The following is a 25,082-nucleotide window of genomic DNA, read 5'->3' on the forward strand; positions in this document are numbered from 1 at the left end:
AGAGCACTCTAGAGATACATAACACACGTGTAGATCAAGACCAGAGCACTCTAGAGATACATAACACACGTGTAGATCAAGACCAGAGCACTCTAGAGATACATAACACACGTGTAGATCAAGACCAGAGCACTCTAGAGATACATAACACACGTGTAGATCAAGACCAGAGCACTCTAGAGATACATAACACACGTGTAGATCAAGACCAGAGCACTCTAGAGATACATAACACACGTGTAGATCAAGACCAGAGCACTCTAGAGATACATAACACACGTGTAGATCAAGACCAGAGCACTCTAGAGATACATAACACACGTGTAGATCAAGACCAGAGCACTCTAGAGATACATAACACACGTGTAGATCAAGACCAGAGCACTCTAGAGATACATAGCACACGTGTAGATCAAGACCAGAGCACTCTAGAGATACAAATATACTCCCTTCCCCCCCCCCCACCCTAGCTCAGTGCTCAATTAACACAGGACCTAAGGTTCTACGTCTCAGGAGATGATGCTGTTGGATCTAAGACATGACCTAAGGTTTCTACCCCCGGTGGTCTGTATCAGGAGATGATGCTATTAGATCTAACAGAGGACTTAAGGTTTCTACCCCCAGTAGTCTGTCTCAGGAGATGATGCTGTTGGATCTAAGACATGACCTAAGGTTTCTACCCCCAGTGGTCTGTCTCAGGAGATGATGCTATTAGGTCTAACAGAGGACCTAAGGTTTCTACCCCCAGTGGTCTGTATCAGGAGATGATGCTGTTGGATCTAAGACATGACCTAAGGTTTCTACCCCCAGTGGTCTGTCTCAGGAGATGATGCTATTAGGTCTAACAGAGGACCTAAGGTTTCTACCCCCAGTGGTCTGTATCAGGAGATGATGCTGTTGGATCTAAGACATGACCTAAGGTTTCTACCCCTGGTGGTCTGTATCAGGAGATGATGCTATTAGATCTAACAGAGGACCTAAGGTTTCTACCCCCAGTAGTCTGTCTCAGGAGATGATGCTATTAGATCTACTCGTTTTGAAATGAATGGACGGTCTTTGAAAGATGAGGGAAACATTTACTGTCATAAATTGAAAAGGTCAAGGCACCGAAAAAAAGGTCAAACATCACCATATCAAGGTCAAAGCCACACATTTTAAGGTCACTGCTACATCTGCTTGAGTAAACACAATTCTGACGGCTAGGTATTTATGTGTCAATACTACCCCCCCCCTCATTTTTTTGTTCCATTTAACTTCTTTCAGATTTCGCTACAGCCTGAGCTCTAAGTCAATCGACAAGCATCTAATGGAGAGAAAATATACATTCAGATGTTACAGGCCCTCGAAAGTAGAAAAGCTGCCATTAGTTTTAAGAAGTCTGTCTTTACATCCGTTTAGTAGTCAAAAACTAAAAGCTCTATTGAAAATCAAATTTCACCATATTCTATAGATTAAAAATAAGTGTAATGGCTACTATTGGTCTTTAGAAAGACATCCAGTTTGTGTTGTTGTTTTTTTAATACAAATAAATAATGTTTAAATAAGATTTAAAGTTATATGTGGTTTTTAAAAAGTATTATAAATATAGATAATACTTAATTAAGTATTCTTTTAGGCATCAGAAACGTATAGGTTACAGAGAGTGTACTTTTGTTACAATCACGAATGATATTCATAACAATGCTTTGTATGTACTCTACTCTACAGCGTTTTCCTTCAAATGAAAAAAAAACACAAAAAAACAAGCAAAATATTTGTTTAAAATACTTTAAAAAAAACACAAAGCTAATCTAAAGGGAAGAACCGCCAAATAACCTCCAAATAACCTCTTTTCCCCACATCAAACAAAAATAATTAACTACCACTAATTGATTATTAACTAATTGGTCATTTGTTTTTGTATTTATGTAATGTCATCGACTATGAATAATTTTGCAAAATTCCAACTTCATCCGATAATGGGAAGTGGGAGAAAAAAACGTGTTCAAAATGTGTACCAGACAAAACAAACCATCAGTGCATTATGTTCACGTGTACTACATGTTTGTATAAAAGAAGATAGTTTGTAGTTCACAATATTTTGTATATCAACACCTGAATGTTTCCTTGTGATGTTTTGTTAACCCAGAGGTTTCGATTAGTTCTCTATGTTAATAATTACATCTACTGTCACTAGTGACATATTCATCAGTCGAACACTAAAAGCGCTACTGTCACTAGTGACATATTCATCAGTCGAACACTAAAAGCGCTACTGTCACTAGTGACATATTCATCAGTCGAACACTAAAAGCGCTACTGTCACTAGTGACATATTCATCAGTCGAACACTAAAAGCGCTACTGTCACTAGTGACATATTCATCAGTCGAACACTAAAAGCGCTACTGTCACTAGTGACATATTCATCAGTCGAACACTAAAAGCGCTACTGTCAATGTAATTTCTTCCTCATGTTTCCGTGCTCAAAAAATATCAAAAGTTGCCCTTTTACCTGCATTGCTGAGCAAAATATAAAAAGAGTTTGGTTGAAAACATAAACTCCCTTTTGTTAACTTCTTTTTATTGTTATGTAACACGTGTTGAGACCATGTCATTTTGGTCTCTATTATGTAGACTACAGTGATTGAAGGAGTCCATTTGATGATACAATCATTGCCTGAGAGAAAAAAAAAATGAGAGCGGTTAAAATGAAAGGATTGGGGGGGGGGGGGGGGTGGCGGATGTCTATGTTTTACGCTCATGTTCAGTTCAACATTTGGCAAAATTTTGTGGGAGTCGAACCCAAGAGTCAACATTGAGAAAGGATTACCCAGAGTACACTGGTGCTCAATCAGATATTCATTTTCATGCATGGATTTCTTTTTTTTTCTTTTGTGTGTGTGTGGGGGGGTGTACATAACTACACGGTGTAAGAGCAGACACACACACACACACAAGAGAGGCAGGCAAAAAAAATTTAAGTAAATGTTAAGACTACATCATTATGGAAAGCACGGCCTTACATAGGGATATATCCTCCTAAATAATGTCCTGCCGTTTGGCAATAACCTCCTAGAGATGGTCTCTCATTGGAAAATAATCTTCTTAACATGGTTTCCCAAAAAAAAATGGACAGGAGAGAGAGTGAGAGAAAGGTGGGGGGGGGCTATTAACTCTGAAAGTCTGTGTACATATTTTGGTAAAACTAGAAATAACATGTACAAAACAAAACAAAACAAAACAAAAACTTACTCTAACTGTACAGAAAACTTTTCATGCAACTAAATCAACAGGTCATAATGCACATTGCATAGTCCTAAACTGACAGTCTTCTAAAATGTATCACTACACGTTTCAGACGAACACCTAGAGGCAGTGGCGTGATGGTGCTTTTGGATGTACGGGCAGAACGTCACACACACGTGTTTGTTTGTTTGTTTCATTGGACTAGGAAGGGCGAATACGTGTTTCAAAAATAACATAAAATAAACATAACCCCTTAAACACACACACACTATCATTGTATTCATCGTTTAAAAAATCTTTTTTTTTCTTTATTTATTTACTAAGTGATATTGATCAATGAAGACGATACGTGAAAGGAGAGGGGGGGGAGGGTTAATAATTGATGTGTACAATGACAGACACAAGTAATAACAATTTAAAGAAAATTAATTGGGTAAACAGCTATTGAGGAAATACTTATTAGTAAACTCACTTCCACCAACATCAGAAGTTGACTTACTACCTGGTTAGTTTTCAAAATAAGCCCAATGGTCATTCTTCAAAATAAATCCAATGGTCATTCTTCAAAATAAGCCCAATGGTCATTCTTCAAAACAAGCCCATTGGTCATTAGTCAAAATAAGCCCATTGGTCATTCTTCAAAATAAGCCCAATGGTCATTCTTCAAAATAAGCCCATTGGTCATTCTTCAAAAACTGCACTTTTCCAAAATGCAACTTTAAAAAAAAAAATTACTGCCTCGAATTTCTCTCACAATTTAGTATCGACATGTCCCAACCCTTCTAATTTAATTCTATTTGACTTTATTAAGGAGAAAGAGCTTCTGACGCTCAGAAATGTAGAAAAACACAGGTGTAAGCCTGTCGCACGCCATTCGACGCATAAGGCTGCAAGCTTTCTCCACGGAAATCAGTCTAAAGCGACTTTCACAGCCACTTATCAGGTGCCCACGAAATTCAGGACTTCTACAAAGGTGTGACGCCAGGTTAGACGTGGACGGCCATGTTTTTTATTTCATCTTTTCGGCTTTCATGTTAAGTCTGACTTAAGTTAACGTGTTTCGTCTTGTCTCATGATATGTCTCACAAATGTCAATTGACGTTCAGTCGCCTCTTCCCTTAGACAGCGAATGCCTGTGTGCGAAAAGATTTCTCTATTGGTAAAATTATCTCTGGAGGATTCGTAGGATCCTTTCTCAGCCATCACTACTCAGCCTCTTTTCAACCTTCCTCGCCTCGAAGCGTAGATGGCCGATAGGCCGTACTTATTGAAAGACGGCTCCTGCTTTCCAATCCGACATGCAACACCATGATATATATCTCCATTGCTTGAGATAACATACTGCCTAAATAGGTTAATTTTACTATTTGTTCTAGATCTGTATGACCAATGTTGATCGGGAACTGGATAACCTGCACCCTATATGTATAACTTTGAGGGCGTTTTTATCGGTCATCTCGTGTATTGTGTATACAATTGTATTTCAAAGTAATGCTATGACTTCTGCATAATCCAACTCGGTTTGATTTACTCCATGGGAACCCGAATGCAGCCTGTTTAATGACATCGTCGATGGCAACAAGAAAGAGAAATGGGGATAAGATACACCCTAATCCGTATCGATGCTGAAGTATTCCACCGTCTGTTGTGAGACAACAGCTTAATTTGCTTTAGACATATTGCTGAATCTGGACAAATCGTTGCAAGATGCCTTACTCTCTTGCTATTTTCCAGAGTGATTCCGATGAACGCTATCAAACTTTTTTTTTTTTTAAATCCACAAAACTGAATTTTTGATCTTTGTTGGTATTCTAGGCTTTTTTTGTGTGTGTTTTTGATAACGTTGGCGGGACATAAACCAGTTCAGTGCTTAATTTGCCTTTTTGGAAGCAGCTGGGAAACACTAGTATAATTTAAGACCTTTTCCTTAAGGAGCTCTTAAATAATCTCTAGTAAAAAATATGTTCAACTCAAGGTTCCTCAATTGTATGATATTACATTTTTAATTTATACAATAACATTCGATAAAATGGGAAAAACAACATTTTAAAATAGAATAGAAAACCATTTTTCGAGTATAAACAATTTACAGTTTTATTGTTCAAAATAAAGAAAGTTGTGTTGTTTTTGAGGGGAAGATTATTTTTTCCTGGGAGGAGGGGTGACACCCCGAGCTTACCGCACCGGGTGACACCGACCCTAGTGACGCCACTGGTTCACTTCAGCTTGAGATGTACTTTGTGCCTTGATAAAACTGTCGCGGCCTATTCATAGGATTAAGACTCATGCCTAACGTTCAATACAATAAAACAAAAAAATCAATATTATAAGATTCGAACTGTTCATTTGAAACGCCTAGCTAAGACTGGACTAAAGCAAGCTGTCTCGGTTCATTAAATGCGAGGTAATTAACCCATTACATTCAGAAGCATAGCGTACATTATGAAACAGGCTCTAAACCTTAAACTCAATTCCGCCCTCGCCTTTCACGAGCCAAGCGATAAAAAGCAAAGTCTTGTAAGTACTTAGTACGCTGCTAAGTGTTTTGAAGGTGAATGGAGAAGGAGACAGCTGCGAGGGTTAAAATGATGTGGGAGTGATGCTTATTTGTAATCAAGGTGTAACAACTGCACAGCTGAACATCGCATTGTCTCGATGAGTGTTAGTTTTATCAACCATTATTCTGTTAATTAACTCTATTATAGTCATTAGTATTGTCCCTTATGTTATATGATCATCGCAGTAGTCAATATTTGACAAAGTAATAGCCACTATATTACTTAGTCGAAATACTTGCAATTATATGGCATAGTCCGAGTACCAGCAGCTATTTAATATTAAACAACTTTTCTTGTTAGCTAAATTTTCAGAACACTAACTTTCAAGGAATTATTGCTTTGATTTATTAGCGGCCCCCGAAAGGGGAAAAGACGCTATTAGTTTTGTGCGAAATTTCTGTCCGTCTGTCCGTCCGTCCCGTTTAGATCTCGTAAACTAGAAAAGATATTGAAAATCCGACTTCACAATATTTTAGACCATTCAAAGTTATGATGCAACGGCTACTTTTTATTTCCCTGAAAGCGAAAATTCTAATTTTTAAAATCAATTATGCAAGCAGTTTTTTAAAGAGAAAAAGCTAATTAGTATGCATTATATGTTAGACCTAATTTAAAACGAATAGTAATCTTATAAACTTCATTTTTGTGAACATTTTTTCTATATAGCGGAAATTTTTTTTTTTTTTTTGAGGATTGGAATATGAGATTGAGCATTTTCAAAACAATTACCTTATTTATTCCGAACAGAGGGTCCCGGGTTCGAATCCTGGTGAAAACTGGGATTTTCAACTTCTGAGTCTACCCAGCTCTAATGGGTACCTGACATTAGTTGGGGAAAAGTAAAGGCGGTTGGTCGTTGTGATGGCTACATGACACCCTCGTTAACCGTAGGCCACAAAAAAACAGATGAACTTTACATCATCTGCCCTATAGACCACAAACTAGTTAGGCCAGGTTGACATCTAACTTTACATTCACTTTCACCTGTCCTTTGATCTGCGGGACGGTTGGGGCACTATACAAGATCTGTTAACCTTCTTTCTCCATTCTTATCTCTCATTTGTCTTTGATATAATTTCATTCGGATGTTATTTCTGAAAATATTGAAGCCTACCTGGGTGGACCACTGGTCGTGCGGTTTGCGCGCTGGACTGTCGTTCGGATTTATCGACGGTCAAAGGTTCAAACCCTGCCTGCTCCCATCCCCCGTCGTCCTGCGGGAGGTTTGGACTAGGAAGTAAACTATCTTCAACTCTGAAGGATTATCCAAATTATGTAAAACATTTTACTTCGGGGGCCGATTTTGAGTTTGTGTTTCCACACAAACTGTCTTTTGTAACCTTGTTTTGTTTTAACTTTACCAACATATTTCTGGTGTAAATTTTACATTGTCGAGTGTCTTTGCAATTCAATTTTAATTATTTTGTTTTTATGTGGGCTTTACACAATTTAATTCCGGCACCTTTTGTTTTAATAGATGAGACTGCCCATTTGTTTAGTGAAGACTTACTGCCCATTTGTTTAGTGAAGACTTACTGCCCATTTGTTTAGTGAAGACTTACTGCCCATTTGTTTAGTGAAGACTTACTGCCCATTTGTTTAGTGAAGACTTACTGCCCATTTGTTTAGTGAAGACTTACTGCCCATTTGTTTAGTGAAGACTTACTGCCCATTTGTTTAGTGAAGACTTACTGCCCATTTGTTTAGTGAAGACTTACTGCCCATTTGTTTAGTGAAGGCTACTGCCCATCTGTTTAATGAAGACCACTGCCCATCGCTGTCAGGTAAGATTGAATATTTAGAAAACTAATCTACATCTAGTCATGTGTGTATACTGGCATCAAGTACTGACCACTCAAATGGCCAGGCCATCTGGTCAGCCATCATTGATCCAATAAACTCTTTCATTTTAAGCGCATGTGACTGACTATCAGCTGATAGTGCTAGCCAAAGGTCAGTTTATAACATTGAGGTCATACTAACGACGCACGCACAGATAAACCAAACAGACTTTTACATCAGATCATACACACACACAATAAGTGCACACGCCCAAACGCAACCACACGCGCACAATCATAAGCACACACGTAAATGCCGTTCTTTCTCTATTTCTACATTGGAATATGTGGTCAAAAGGTCCAGTACAGCTAGTTGCTCAAGAACGGTAACTATGGTGACCAGAACATTGAAAGCTGTGCATCAAATGTCTCAATGAGAACAAAACATATCTTACATTTAATATTTCACTCAATGGTATATTAAATAGATGCAAGAAAAAGTCTCACGTAGAGATCTCTGGACAAAACGCAACCTGACCTACAGTAAGCTTAGGGCTAAACTAAGTTTGGACTAGGATTCTGAGGCTTAAACCTAACTTGGCCTAAACTAAGCATGGTTTATATGTTACCTGGTCTAAGATTCTTATGCTTAACTTAACCTAAATGTAGCTTGACCTAACAACTAGATTCACTCAAAACTTCATTTAGCCTAAACGTAACTGGTTTCAACGTAAATAATGGTCAATTTTAATTCTATTCTTCGCATTCATTTGACGCCATATTTGTGAAGACATTTCTGAAGACATATTTCTGAAGACTTATTCATTATAACGGGCCAACAACATTGCCGCCAAAAGTGCAGAGCTCGCTCTCCACCCAAAACATTTTTTCTCTACCAAAAGTTGAAAGAGTTGTCTTCCCAACATTTTACAAAACCTTTAGAGATCTATATAAGTGTGTAAACTAAAACACATAGAGGAGGGGGTGTGTAACGGGGGATGGTCATATATTGTCACATTGTGTGAACAACATCTAGAGGACATATCCAACCGTGTAGGTCTGCCTCAACTATGTACTACAGAGAGGGGAAGGGGGGAGGGTAATAAATTTTCAGAACTGGAAGGGGGCAACGAGTGGAGGGTACACTGCAATTTTCAGAGTTTTTCAAAAGCACTCTATCAATTTTGTAGCCCTCGCCTTTATTTGATAAATTCCTACCTTGGCATGGAGTGTATGCTTTTCAGCCTCGGGACCCCATTCACAGAGCGAGCGGACAGGCGAGGGCTGTACCGAAAACCATATTGCTGGCGTTATTCATACATCCCCCCTTTGTACTAGCGCAAATAATAGGGGGTGGGGTGGTGAATGGGAGGGGACGAGGTGAATGGAGGTGGTAGCGAGTGGTGTATTAATACCTTTAGCCTCTCCCTAGTCATTTCATGTTCACTCCTTGCTGTAGAATATGAAGAGAGAGAGAGAGAGAGAGAGAGAGAGAGAGAGAGGAAGTTTTACAGCTACTATGGTAACAGGTCTTCAAAGTAGTTCCACTTTATCAACGCCGCCTTCATTGCTGCAGATAGAGAGACGAGATACATGGGAGAATAAAGTAAGATGGAGAGATAGTAATAGTAAAGAGAGATATAGAAAGTAAATATATATGAAGAGATAGTATATGTATGAAGAGATAGTATATGTATGAAGAGATAGTATATGTATGAAGAGATAGTATATATATGAAGAGATAGTATATATATGAAGAGATAGTATATGTATGAAGAGATAGTATATGTATGAAGAGATAGTATATGTATGAAGAGATAGTATATGTATGAAGAGATAGTATATGTATGAAGAGATAGTATATGTATGAAGAGATAGTATAAGTATGAAGAGATAGTATATGTATGAAGAGAAGGAGAGGAAGAGAGAGAGAGAGAGAGAAAGTATATGTACGGACAGGGTGTAAATGTAATTAAAAATTAAATATTGGAGCAAAAAGGAAGTAATTTTGTTTTTTGTTATTAAGCAAACAAGTTGTTTAATTAAACAAGTATGTCGACTAAAATGCGAATAAAAAAATCTTTTTTTCAATTTGCGTTTCGAGCTGTGCTGAGTTGTTCATGACCCAAGGCAAGTAATAAAAGATGAAATGTGCATCTAGTTTTTCGTCCAGCCCAAGTGGGAGACTTAGTGATGAGTCGTGAATGAATGCTTCCACTAGCTAGGGCAAGAGATGCAGAGACAAATGTTTTATAGACCCGAAACCTGTGTATTTATTCCCCCCAAGCAAGCAACCCACCAAGTGGCCCATCCATTACAAAGTATAAGGGACGAGTGTCCTAACAGACTGACTCAGCTGACCATGCTGTTGACCTGGTACTAAATGTAAACCAGAGATAGGAACGAAAGTATTTACACACACACAAACAACCACACACACACACTCTACACATTTTAAAAACTTATCTAGATAGGACTTGAAGCACCATTTATTTTTAGTTGATACTTTCACGTGTATTAAAAACACTTCCAAAAATCAAATATAGTAGAATACATACGTATGTTTGAAAACAGTACGATCATACAGAGACACACATACGTATGTTTGAAAACAGTACGATCATACAGAGACACACATACGTATGTTTGAAAACAGTACGATCATACAGAGACACACATACGTATGTTTGAAAACAGTACGATCATACAGAGACACACATACGTATGTTTGAAAACAGTACGATCATACAGAGACACACATACGTATGTTTGAAAACAGTACGATCATACAGAGACACACATACGTATGTTTGAAAACAGTACGATCATACAGAGACACACATACGTATGTTTGAAAACAGTACGATCATACAGAGACACACATACGTATGTTTGAAAACAGTACGATCATACAGAGACACACATACGTATGTTTGAAAACAGTACGATCATACAGAGACACACATACGTATGTTTGAAAACAGTACGATCATACAGAGACACACATACGTATGTTTGAAAACAGTACGATCATACAGAGACACACATACGTATGTTTGAAAACAGTACGATCATACAGAGACACACATACGTATGTTTGAAAACAGTACGATCATACAGAGACACACATACGTATGTTTGAAAACAGTACGATCATACAGAGACACACATACGTATGTTTGAAAACAGTACGATCATACAGAGACACACATACGTATGTTTGAAAACAGTACGATCATACAGAGACACACATACGTATGTTTGAAAACAGTACGATCATACAGAGACACACATACGTATGTTTGAAAACAGTACGATCATACAGAGACACACACGGGGAGGGGGGGTACTAATGTTTGAATACAGTATGTTCATATAGTGACACGCATACATATGTTTGAATACAGAATGTTCATATAGTGACACGCATACATATGTTTGAATACAGAATGTTCATATAGTGACACGCATACATATGTTTGAATACAGAATGTTCATATAGTGACACGCATACATATGTTTGAATACAGTATGTTCATATAGTGACACGCATACATATGTTTGAATACAGTATGTTCATATAGTGACACGCATACATATGTTTGAATACAGAATGTTCATATAGTGACACGCATACATATGTTTGAATACAGAATGTTCATATAGTGACACGCATACATATGTTTGAATACAGAATGTTCATATAGTGACACGCATACATATGTTTGAATACAGTATGTTCATATAGTGACACGCATACATATGTTTGAATACAGAATGTTCATATAGTGACACGCATACATATGTTTGAATACAGTATGTTCATATAGTGACACGCATACATATGTTTGAATACAGAATGTTCATATAGTGACACGCATACATATGTTTGAATACAGAATGTTCATATAGTGACACGCATACATATGTTTGAATACAGAATGTTCATATAGTGACACGCATGCATATGTTTGAATACAGTATGTTCATATAGTGACACGCATACATATGTTTGAATACAGAATGTTCATATAGTGACACGCATACATATGTTTGAATACAGTATGTTCATATAGTGACACGCATACATATGTTTGAATACAGTATGTTCATATAGTGACACGCATACATATGTTTGAATACAGAATGTTCATATAGTGACACGCATACATATGTTTGAATACAGAATGTTCATATAGTGACACGCATGCATATGTTTGAATACAGTATGTTCATATAGTGACACGCATACATATGTTTGAATACAGAATGTTCATATAGTGACACGCATACATATGTTTGAATACAGTATGTTCATATAGTGACACGCATACATATGTTTGAATACAGTATGTTCATATAGTGACACGCATACATATGTTTGAATACAGAATGTTCATATAGTGACACGCATGCATATGTTTGAATACAGTATGTTCATATAGTGACACGCATACATATGTTTGAATACAGAATGTTCATATAGTGACACGCATACATATGTTTGAATACAGTATGTTCATATAGTGACACGCATACATATGTTTGAATACAGTATGTTCATATAGTGACACGCATACATATGTTTGAATACAGTATGTTCATATAGTCACACGCATACATGTTTGAATACAGTATGTTCATATAGTGAACATATGCAACTAATATCACCTAATGTTACAATTGTTAGGAGTAAAAGAACATACTTAAAATCCCGAAGTTAAAAAAACCGCAGCTGCCGGGATTTGAAACGTTAGTAAAGTCCCCCTTTCAGACCTTCTGACACAACGACCAACCGCCTTTACTTTTCCCTACTAGTCAGGTACCCATTAGAGTTGGGTGGACTCAGGGGTGTCCTCAAAGTCCCGAAATTCAAAATCCCACTCTTCACCGAGATACGAACGCAGGATCCCAGGTTCGGAAGCAGCAACACCACGCCGAGATTTGAGCTCGTGACCATTCAGTTTGGAAGCCAAGCTTTACCCCTCGGCCACCGTGCCTCTCCCACTTTTCCAGTAAATCAAAGAGATTTGATGTGTATCAAGATAGCGAGACTCAAAGCGCGATCTAAAACTGAAGTGCCTTGACTCTTTATCTCGCACCATAACTGGCCGCACCAAGGAGTAGACTTGAACTCAATGCCTTCAGTATCGCCTGGTCCTAGAGAAGTACCGTGTCGTCCCTTTCAGAATGTTCCGCATAGATAAGCAGAATTAACACACACACACACACACACACACCTGAACACACTGGAAGGTGAACCGTTCCTTTTATATACCTGGCTACTATCTACTTGTCATTGATGACATGTTATGTCACTTCATGTGTACAGATGTCATCTGTACATGTCATCCTGTAGTAACTTCGCATTTAATCAAATCATTTTCTTGTTGCTATAATCCACTATCATACAATTTAAGGCGGGGGGGGGGGTCTCTAATAGACGCGTTGGGTTTTTGTTTGTCTACGATTTGAGACCCGTGTCTAGAGTGAGGAGGCAGACGACTAAAGGAGGACTGATCTTCCACACAGCTGTCAGGTCTAGTACAGGAGAATATTGCCAGCAGACACCAACAGAGACATTAGTCCATGGGCTATATATAGAAACACTTCAAGTTAAAAGATTAAAAAGTGACAGGGAAAGAAAAGCTCCAAAACAAAATCAATCAATCACACAGATAAAACATTTGGCTATCCCACAAGCTGGGATAAATTCATACAAGTCCCCGTACCTCCTTTTTCTGCTGCCATCCGAGGATAGGATGGGCATGTATGAAATAGTGAAGAAAAAAAAAACAGCATTATTTTCACTAATTTGAAAGTAACTAGATATAATGTTTTTGTTTTCATTGTGCGTTTCTTTTTTTTTTTTTCTATTCCAACTTTTATCTCACACTTGTGTCATAGTCAAAAAGTATTTAAACACACACACATAAAGATTCGAATAATTTATTTTGATTACTTTAAATTCTCCCAACGAACTGAAATTTCGCACATCAAAAACTTTAATAAAATGCTGCATGAAAACTTCAGAAAGATCATATTATTAGCGGCCACCGAAAGGGGAACAGCGGTTATTAGTTTTGTATAGTCTGTGTGTTTGTCCGTCCGTCTGTCCATCCGTCCCAAGTAGATTACCAAAAATTAGAAAATATATTGAAATTCGATATCGTGCTCGAAAAGCTTTTAATGAAAAATTGTTAAATATTTTGTCCATCTATTAACTAACTAATTAGTACAAAGAATACACATTTAAATTTGTTTGTTTAAACATTCCCTTTAGGTGTAAGTCCATAACAGGAATTTTATTTTTATCGCGCAGTGTCCTGACCTGTCATTTCGCACCTGATGTCGACATCTAGATTTAATGAACAATTCGAAAACAATTTTTAAATTATTAAACAATAAACAGTTTGATCCTTATCAACATGTAATAATTTTATGTTTAACTGTATCAGAGACCCGATATGGTGTTGTTTTTTTGTTATCAATTAGATCTAGACTATTTAGGTCTACATTTAGATAGACTAGAGCATAGATTCTCTCTGTACTTACATATTTATAATATTTAGGCGTATGAATCATGAATTTAACTTTTTTACTCTAGATAAGTTTCAAATTAAAATTAGATTTATAAAGATAAATAGGCTATAAGTTAGTATTTGCTAATCATGAAACTGTAAAGATAATTGAACTGTCTAGTACGTTAGGTAGTTTGATAAAAAGAAAATCATCATTAGACTCATTAGCGCTACAAGAGGGTGCAAGAAGGCGAGAGTTTGAATCCTGATCAGAGTTCCATTTTTATTAATTTATATTTCTTTTTTTTTAATTTACTTTTGTAAAGGCAGCACGGACACCTTCTCCCAGATACCCCCTCCTCCACTGGTCAACAATTGGACCATAGCGCATTGAACACGCTATAAGAATGAAAGTTGTGCTATATAAAAGCAATATTAATATATATATATTATTACTATTTTCAGTTGCAAAATTTATCATTTTACGACTAGATGTAGCGGAGATATTCATTTTTTAAGTTCCAAAATTTAGTACAGAGTGGTTCGTGCAGAGGCGTGTCCTCCGTGTTCAAAGGCTGCTATGGTTATACCGAAAAAGTCTCAATCTGTTGTTTTGTTGATGCTGTTTTTTTTTTTTTTTTTTTGCGGCCGCCGTAAGTTGAAAAGCCGTTATTAGTTTTGTGTCATCTGTCCGCCACGTTTCAAAATAATATGCAAAGTTGATTTTTCCTTTTGGCAGTAAATAAATAAGTAAAAAATTACCGAATAAGTTATTGGTTTATTTAAAGTCCTGCTCAATATTAGTAGACTGGGCTAGGCTTCAAATGTTCTTTTTACGTAAGTTCTTTGATCTTTAAATTCTCCAACGACACCCCACCATGGTAGAAGACATGACACCGTTGTAACGCTCACACTTTGAGCCCTCAGGCCCGAGTTTCTCTCCCTCCATATTTGTAGCTCCACGATTACCTGCCCCTACACTTGTACACTGCATTATACATGGCGAGTCTGAACGGGACTCCAATCCCGATGGAATGATCCCGGAAAGGGAGGCCGAGTGTGGGGGGGGGGGGGGATATCGACACACATTATTGATTTGGGGGGGGGGGGGGTTACTGGTTGACTGTAACGGTGTGGACCGTGGCTATTGTTGCGTGTTACGTACTAAACAAACTGCCACCATTGAACTGGAAGGCCGGAGGGATGAAGAAACGAACGGGGTAAGTTAGAGCTGGAGTAACGTACGGGTACGGGGGGGGGGGGGGGGGGAATACAAAAACTGACCTGATCAATGAGGTAAGAGCCAACTGGACATTGTGAAACAAATGGTGCGGTCAGTTAGGAGCCAGATGACTGACGAAGAAGAATCAACATTTTATATTCTCATATCACAAGTAAAGATAGTCCATACTTATGTTAAAGACAATCCATAACTTCAATGACTGTGAAGTGTAACTCCAAAAAGACTAAACAGGAAAGTGAGACATGGCGACAGAGCATTTAGAATTGAAACAAGAAAAGCATTCATGAAGTAACCCAACAAAATAGACGTATCTAGAACAAGTGTGAAAATAGTCGATCTAGGCCTATACAAACAATTGTTTAGCACTCAAGTCCTTACATTTCTGACATTAGTTGTGGAAAGTAAAGGAGGTTGGTCGTTGTGCTGGCCACGTGACACCCTCGATAACTTTCGGCCAACAAAAAAAGGCCTGAAAGTGGAAAAGAGTAATTCACTTGAGTTGACTTTGAAGTAAAAAAAAAAAAAAAAAGGACAACAGCTAACCCCCCCCCCCCCCCAAAAAAAAAATATTCTACCAAACTGCATCTAACTACGAGAAACACGTCACAGAAAGGATACTGCTAGCTATTTCTATGTGATGTCACTAATGTGTGTGTGCTGCGTCATCAGAATGGGGCTTTGTTAACAAGACACGACATTCATATTTTCATTGACAAACCAAAGACAGTTGTTTGTTGAAGTTTTTCTTAAATCTATTCAACGCAAGAGTCTAAAAATAAAACGACAATCTAAGAAGCGTGTCCTTGTGATCAAAAACATTCTTTGATTTTACTGGCTTCTGCGATACTCTGTGTGTGTGTGTGTTCCTTTCTCGTAAGTTTCGGCTGATAACACGCCCTATTAATTTATCGCCTATTAATTCATGGAAGATATTTATGGTAACTTGATAAAAGACCCGGTTCAACTGTCCCCACTGGTATTGTTAGATCCAAATCATGAGCCGAATGGAAAAAAAAAAGGGGGGGGGGGGTAATCCTTTCCGCCTTAACGCTAAAACTGAATTGAAATTGAAGAAAATACAAGTAGATCGATCTACATCGAAATGTTCATCCCGTCAGCGAGCCAGCGAAGAACTTCAAGAGATAGGACGTTGTGCCTTGGTCAGAAGAAACAGCCATACTATAGATGAACACATAGCCAGTAGAACGAAGTATTGATAAAAATTGACCGCAAATGTAAACAATAATAAATCTATATTCCCTGAGGTGAAAACTTTATGGACTTTATCTGATTTAAACACAAATATGATTTCCAAATCTGATTTTGTTTTGAAAAACATTGTCATTTAAATCGGGATGGCGAAGAAAACTGAAAACAAAATGTCAGTTTCCTTGTTGCTGGATGTTCAAGTGATGTTATGGTGATGTCTTTTATAACACACACAGTTAACAACTAGAATGTACATCAATTCATTACTTGAATTTCAAAACGTTCCACCATTGATCTACCATAATGAAAAAGTGACTAAAACGGCGATTGCCAATTGAGCTTCTAAAAAGTACTTCTCCAAACAAGAACAGATTTTATCAGAGAAATAACTACACAAACAAACACTTGATGACGTAATAAACGTAAAAAAAAAGGGGGGGCACATACAATTTCTCCACCACTGCCAGGACGCTCGTTTGAAGGTTTCACTCCTGGTCTGTTCAAGAGTCAAGCTACTAAGGAGAAAGGTAATTCAGGGGCGTGACCCTGCCCACCACTCCTCACCTCACTGGTCATTAAGCGTTTGAAGTAAAAATGTACAAACCTTATCGAGTTCTATATCTGTACGAGTCAGAGGAAATGGAAGGAGAGACAGAGAGAGAGAGAGAGAGAGAAGGGGGCGGTCTACTATCTCTTCATCAGAACATTGAAACTACACGAAAGCCTTATCACTCTACTTCCATGGAATCCAGCCCTAACATAAAACTTCTGCCATTTATTAGAAGTGTGTAACAAGTCATTAAAATGGTCCACATATTTTTTTGTATAGTCCCCCCCCCCCCGCGTCTCCTCGCTATTTTTTTTTCAGAAAGATATTAATTCTCCCCCTCCCTCCTTCAGGTTTACTAGTGTGTTCACTGGTGGTGGGGAGGGGGGTGAGGACATCAGGTGGGGAGTAGAGGAGGAGCGATTCATGAAAACTGTATTCTGTAGCCCAGGGAAAAAAAAGCTAACAGAGGGTATGAATAGAATAAAAAGTGTGGGGGGGGGGGAGCATGAAGGGTGCGCGAGATCCATGAAGCGGTGAACGAGAGAAGAATAGAAGCTTGAGGAACGTGAGGAGAAGCGAGGGCAGGAACAAGCAATGAGGAGAAGTGAAACCTGAATCCAGCCAGGAGTAGTCGCTATTCACTAGTCCCGCCTGTTATCATAGGTTAGGTTTTTTTTATCTCCCCCCCCCCCCACTAAACGTATGCAGGATTCCGTATTTACATTTCAACAAAATATTCAACAAGTTCCAGCCAGACTTTATTTTTGCCCAATGCCTTTTTTTTCCTTAACCTTTGAATTATATTAAAAAATCTGGCCAGCCGTTGGTGTACTTGTTGAATGATAGTTGCCAGTTTGAGCAAGCCGCCCCAGATATAAAAACACCTCTCTTTACAATTTCTTCTTGGTTTTTATGAATACCGGTATATAAACCCCAGGCCCCTCCCCTCAAATATAGTTTAGTACACTTATTAAAATGAAGCATTTTTTTTAATGTTCCTTTTTTTTTTTTTGTATGAAGGGAAAACCGTAAAAAGGTTTCAGAATTATTTAAAATTCGTTTCCAGATTTTTTTTTACAAAACTTCGGTGAAAATTTCCAGCACCCCCCCTTTTCCCCTCCCAGCATTGCATACTTCACAAACACAAAAAAAAAATCTAATTAAATCTTTTGACAGTCTTTAAAAAAGATGTGGACAAAAAAGAACGTGTTTAAATATTTGAGTTTTATATTTCATTCCCCTGAGTGTCACCTTCAGGCAGCCGACTGAATACATGCCTGCTGTTTAATGAAATTCAAACAACACAGAGATGTCTGTAGTCCTTTTTTTTTTTTCACCTCCTAACGCTTACATTTATATGTTCAATTACTAAATTTTAGGTTTGCCCTATTTGCATGTATTAAAATGTGCCATGTCAAGATGCTCGAAAATTTTTAACGCTTTAAAAATTATCAATGAAAGTTTGAATCTTGAGAATTTAAAAATTAAATCCTTTTCAAGACTGTGCGTGAGTGCGGTGTGTGAGTGCGGTGTGTCATTAATGAACAGATGCTACATGTGGTCATCTCAAAGCGACCAATGGACACGAACTATTTTAAATATTTTTCATTACAGACTAATTACCGAACTACATCTCTTTATTATTACACATAGGCGTTTATATAACATACATGTAGGCCTTTATATAACATGCACGTAGGCCTTTATATAACATGCACGTAGGCCTTTATATAACATACACGTAGGCCTTTATATAACATACACGTAGGTCTTTATATAACATTCATGTAGGCCTTTATATATCATACAAGTAGGCCTTTATATAACATGCAAGTATGCCTTTATATAATATACAAGTAGGCCTTTATATAACATACACGTAGGCCTTTATATAACATGCAAGTATGCCTTTATATAATATACAAGTAGGCCTTTATATATCATACAAGTAGGCCTTTATATAACATGCAAGTATGCCTTTATATAATATACAAGTAGGCCTTTATATAACATACACGTAGGCCTTTATATAACATGCAAGTATGCCTTTATATAATATACAAGTAGGCCTTTATATAACATACACGTAGGCCTTTATATAACATGCAAGTATGCCTTTATATAATATACAAGTAAGCCTTTATATAACATACACGTAGGCCTTTACATAACATACACATATGTCTTTATATAGTATACACGTAAGCCTTTATATAACATACACGTAGGCCTTTACATAACATACACATATGTCTTTATATAGTATACACGTAGGCCTTTATATATCATACAAGTAGGCCTTTATATATCATACAAGTATGCCTTTATATACCATACAAGTAGGCCTTTATATACCATACAAGTAGGCCTTTAAATAAAATGCATGTAGGCCTTTATATAACATACATGTAGGCCTGTAATACACACGTGGGCCTATAACAAAAAGGTAGGCATATACCAACCACATAGACCTACACAATACACGAAGGGCTATAGTATAGCATGTAAGCATGTAAACACACGTATGCCTATAACATAGATTAATTACTATTAACATAAAAGAAGGCATATATCATAAGCCTACACGCAGGCCTATAAACCACATGTATGTCTATAGCATACACGTAAACCTATAACATCATGATGACCTATAACATATATGTAGGCCATTTATATACATATAGGCCTATAATATACATGTAGCCCTATAACACACGTATACATATATATAGGTAGGTCTAAAACATATATGTGGGACTATGAAATACATGTAGGCATATAATACTTATAGGTCATATACATAAGTATAGGCCTATAACATACTCGTAAGCATTTGTCACACATGTAAGACATATAACATACACTAAAGTCTATGACACCATATTAGTGAGACTTATAAACGCGTACATCTATCATCTATGACATACACGTAGACCTCTAGCTTACACGTAAGCTTTCCACAATCCAGTCGCCCATAAATGCGGCTGTTAGATCCTTATAGAAACATTGTTTTGATTATTTGTCATCTAAATAACAAGAGTTGTGAACTCGTGCCGTTCAGTTCGTCCCACACATCACAAGACCCAGTCCATCTTCAAAGATGATTTCAGCAAAAAAAATCTAATGGATGTTACGGGGACAATACTTCATACTCCACTGGTCATATCAAACAACTCCACTGGTCATATCAAACACCTCCACTGGTCATATCAAACAACTCCACTGGTCATATCAAACACCTCCACTGGTCACATCAAACAACTCCACTGGTCATATCAAACACCTCCACTGGTCATATCAAACACCTCCACTGGTCACATCAAACACCTCCACTGGTCACATCAAACACCTCCACTGGTCATATCAAACACCTCCACTGGTCATATCAAACAACTCCATATATCAAACAAATCCAGTGGTCATATCAAACACCTCCACTGGTCATATCAAACACCTCCACTGGTCATATCAAACAACTCCACTGGTCATATCAAACACCTCCACTGGTCATATCAAATAACTCCACTGGTCATATCAAACACCTCCACTGATCATATCAAACAACTCCACTGGTCATATCAAACAAATCCACTGGTCATATCAAACAACTCCACTGGTCATATCAAACAACGAGCAGGAGTGTGATTATGTGTGCCTGTGTGTGTGAGAAAGAAAGAAGGTTTTTTAAAGATACCAAGGACAAAAAAAAAGTTGCTGGGGGGGGGGGGGTACGAGCCTGAAAAGTGATGGGAACAGCTGGAGTAGAGAAAACAGTTTTTTTTAATTAAAAATTAATAATTGTATGACATATATAAGAGAGAGAGAGAGAGAGAGAGAGAGAGAGACTTCTCCGTTAAGTTCTCAGGTAATCGTTAAGGACCCAGGTAATCGCCCTTTGAAAGCGCCGGGTACCCGGGCAGAGCAATTTAAACCCGAACCCTAATCTTCACACGTCCGTGGTGACAGCGTAGTTGTCACAGAATGGCGGCAGGTCTGTGGTGACAGTTGAACGTTAAAATGACACATAACACACCACGTGACACACTGCACACCAACAGCTCACGAAATAGTCGCGAGATGACGTGCCAAAGAAAAGAGAACTCTGGGAAGACAGGATCTTTAACTTTAGCAAGCAAAGCGGAAGTGAACCGGTGTCTAAGAATTGAGAGTGAACCGGTGTCTAAGAATTGTAAGTGAACCAGTGTCTAAGAATTGTAAGTGAACCAGTGTCTAAGAATTGTAAGTGAACCAGTGTCTAAGAATTGGAAGTGAACCGGTGTCTAAGAATTGAACGTGAACCAATGTCTAAGAATTGTAAGTGAACCAGTGTCTAAGAATTGGAAGTGAACCAATGACTAAGAATTGGAAGTGAACCGGTGTCTAAGAATTGTAAGTGAACCAGTGTCTAAGAATTGAGAGTGAACCAGTATCTAAGGATTGTAAGTGAACCAGTGTCTAAGAATTGTAAGGGAACCAGTGTCTAAGAATTGTAAGTGAACCAGTGTCTAAGAATTGTAAGTGAACCAGTGTCTAAGAATTGTAAGTGAACCGGTGTCTAAGAATTGTAAGTGAACTGGTGTCTAAGAATTGGAAGTGAACTGGTGTCTAAGAATTGTAAGTGAACCAGTGTCTAAGAATTGTAAGTGAACCAGTGTCTAAGAATTGTAAGTGAACCAGTGTCTAAGAATTGTAAGTGAACCGGTGTCTAAGAATTGTAAGTGAACCAGTGTCTAAGAATTGTAAGTGAACCAGTGTCTAAGAATTGTAAGTGAACCGGTGTCTAAGAATTGTGAGTGAACGGCAATTAATTAAGTTGACCACTATCTAAATAAAAACAAACTTATAAGTGATTTTTTTTAAAATTTGAAATAGGAACACGTTTCATTATTTCAAATTAATGTATCATTAGAATCAGCCATACACGAAGTATTAGAATCAGCCATACACGAAGTATTAGAATCAGCCATACACGAAGTATTAGAATCAGCCATACACGAAGTATTAGAATCAGCCATACACGAAGTATTAGAATCAGCCATAAAAAAATCCAAAATTCTCATTGAAAAACAACAAAGTATACGACAAATTCATTTTCATTGCTACCTATTTAAAGTTTTTAAAAAAAATTGCATGCTTCTTATTTGTTCAGAATTCGGAGAACTCCCGACACTAGTCATAGTCTGAATCCCAAAGAAAAGACATGCGCAGAAGACGAAAAGAAAACTGAAATAGACATCCCGGTGGACAACAGCTTAGTCTGCATTAGTGGCTGGCAAAATAGGCAGGTCACAACTGGGTCTGCGTGGTCATGAGAAACACTGCATTCATCCTTGATCTTCGAAATTGAAGACTGTCATTATTTTTCATTTGTTCAAATTGTAAAGTGCAATCCATTTTCCTTAAATTATTCATATAATCTATTTGCCATATAATCTGATTGAAGCTGCCCCCCTCCACATGGTGATTGAAGCTGCCCCCCTCCCCATGGTGATTGAAGCCCCCCTCCACATGGTGATTGAAGCTGCCCCCCTCCCCATGGTGATTGAAGCTGCCCCCCTCCCCATGGTGATTGAAGCCCCCCTCCCCATGGTGATTGAAGCTGCCCCCCTCCACATGGTGATTGAAGCCCCCCCCCCCCTTTCTGATTTGACAAAAGTCTGTACTACTCCTCCTCAATGTCCCAGTCATTTCAAATGTTGCATATCGTCACAAGTTAACGAGAAAGACTTTAATTACTGCGCCTGGGAGATAACAACAGGGTTGGTGTTGGGTGGACACTGATCATTGGGTCAGTTAGGGTACTGATCATTGGGTCAGTTAGTGTACTGAAATGATTCAACCAACCGTACAGCTATTGTAGTGTCTCAAATTCTAAGTGGACAATGGTGTGTGTGTGTGTGGGCAGGGGTTGTGAAGGAAAGACCGAAACCAAGGAATCAGGGTATAGCTGGGGTGGAATTAACTTGGAATGGTTTAACACATACACGTGATTTAAAACTGTAGCAACTTGAGGCTACAGTACAACATAAGGCTATAGTACTGCACTGAGGCTATAGTACTGCACTGAGGCTATAGCTTACGACGCATATATAGGTAAAACCGGCCAGCACAGGCAGTTAAAAATGTCTTTTCAATTTAAACAGTCAATTTTTATTCCATAGACACTCATTTAAAAACAACAACATCCCATATGTCTACCCCATGGATTCAGCTCAACACTAGAACAGATACTAGACACACCCGTTGAATTACAGTATTAGTATACAATAGGTACTTTAGTAAACTTCAGTTTGACCTTGAGGGATAAATGTTCAATGTCACATTTTTTTTTACTTAATTTAAAAAAAAAACAATAACAAACAAACAAAAAAGGTTAAAGAGATCTCTTGTTGGCGATCAACATTTAGAGTTTGGGCCCTTGACGCCGCCTCGGCTGTTGAAGTCAACACATTCCACTCTTCCTATCTCGACGCCTCTGGGAATGGCAGTTATTTCGTTTCATCGCGAGTCTCGAGTGTCAATCGTGGAGCACTACACAGTGGTAGCCGAGCCGAACGGAGATCGCAGTCAGTTGATCGGCTGCTCGTAGCGCGGCGGGAGAAGCAAAGCACCTGGGGACAAGCGATCGACAAGGGGTAGCCGAGCGAGGCTTGCGAACATCGTCACGCTAAGTGACCCCAATTTTTATTTTATGTAATATATTCGTTTCCTACGTAAACCAGATCATGCTCAATGAAGCGGTTTATAAAACCCACTCCAATAATTGAATAAATACATTCATAGATCTAGTGTAGCTCTAGATTAGATTTATAAAAAAAATGAAAATAAAAATCTGACATACCTTTTTTATAGGTCAAAATCAGCTGGTCAGAATAGTAGAACAGGTTAGGTCAATCACTGGTGGTAGGTATCCTCGCTATTCCGCCATATTTGCTTATGAATCTTAAACGTAGAGGATATCAATAACAAGGTGGATTAACGAGCGACACGGGAGGGCGGTACAGTGTACTGGTTCTTCGAAACAAAAAATTATCACCTACGGTCACAAAATTACGGTAAACGGTTGCGCAGTGCCGACATCAGCCTTGAACTTATCAAGTTTCGCCCCGGGCACAAGTTATCGATTACTTCTTGCTCCCGTTGTATTTCATATCCGCTAGATGGCGTTATGACGGGCACTTGTTGGCCCGTATCATTGATGAAAGCTACGGCGATGCCCCACCCCTTTTCACAAGTCGGAAACCTCGCGAGGGCTGCCCGATCTGTTTACGCTCGCCGCTCGCTGGAGTAGTGTTTTTTTTTTTCCGCTTCTCCCGGCCCGTGTATGAAATGCCGTGAGGGAGACGGCAAAAATGGCTCAATTTTACACACGAGAAGCTTAGCTTGTAATCACAAGAACCTAACCCCCTGGCGAGGAGATCGCGAGGGGCGGAAGGGTCAGGAGAAACACGAATGTCGGCGTTGAAGCACGCACGGGAGATTACTGCTGATTTTAGCCGACGGCTGCAAGGAAGTTTTTTTTTTCTCTCTCTCTTCGTCGTTCCCCGTTGAGCTCGGCGTACACGAGAGGGGGGGGGGAGGTCCGTTCGCCGTCGATAGTGATTACCGTAGCCCCGGCCCGCGACGCAGGAGGTGATAATCGTCTGGGATTAAAAGCTCGGCAAATTGATACCGATTCTAATTCGATTGTAGTCTCTTTAAATCCTGGACTGTGATCAGTTTCCTTTTCATTCTCTCAGAAGAGGCCATGTTAAACAAACGATAGCTTGGTGACTTCTTCATAGGCGGAGCTTTTTGGAAGGAGCTCATTCCGCCCATGGCTCATTCAAGAGAGTTTATTTGTGCCAATGGAATACAAACGCTGGTGATAAGTAGTGTGACGTCATTATCAGCACATTAACCAATGACTAGGAACGTTTCATCACTATATAAGCGTCATTCAAAGTTCCGATAGGAAAACTAGGAGCAAATTCAACAAGGTTACAAAGACAGT

The 25,082-nt window shown here is 38.4% G+C and overlaps 1 protein-coding gene across 1 annotated transcript in view; it reads right to left on the reverse strand.

The window, feature by feature from the left end:
* Positions 1-24,539, reverse strand: part of LOC106073045 (uncharacterized) — a 41,979-nt gene extending 17,440 nt beyond the window's left edge. The window contains exon 1 of the mRNA XM_056044382.1: positions 23,931-24,539. The gene's annotated coding sequence lies outside the window, so the exon portion shown is untranslated. The remainder of the gene's footprint in view (positions 1-23,930) is intronic.
* Positions 24,540-25,082: the final 543 nt, after the last annotated feature.

The sequence above is a fragment of the Biomphalaria glabrata genome, chromosome 10 (assembly GCF_947242115.1).
Source record: "Biomphalaria glabrata chromosome 10, xgBioGlab47.1, whole genome shotgun sequence".
Classification (NCBI taxonomy): domain Eukaryota; kingdom Metazoa; phylum Mollusca; class Gastropoda; family Planorbidae; genus Biomphalaria; species Biomphalaria glabrata.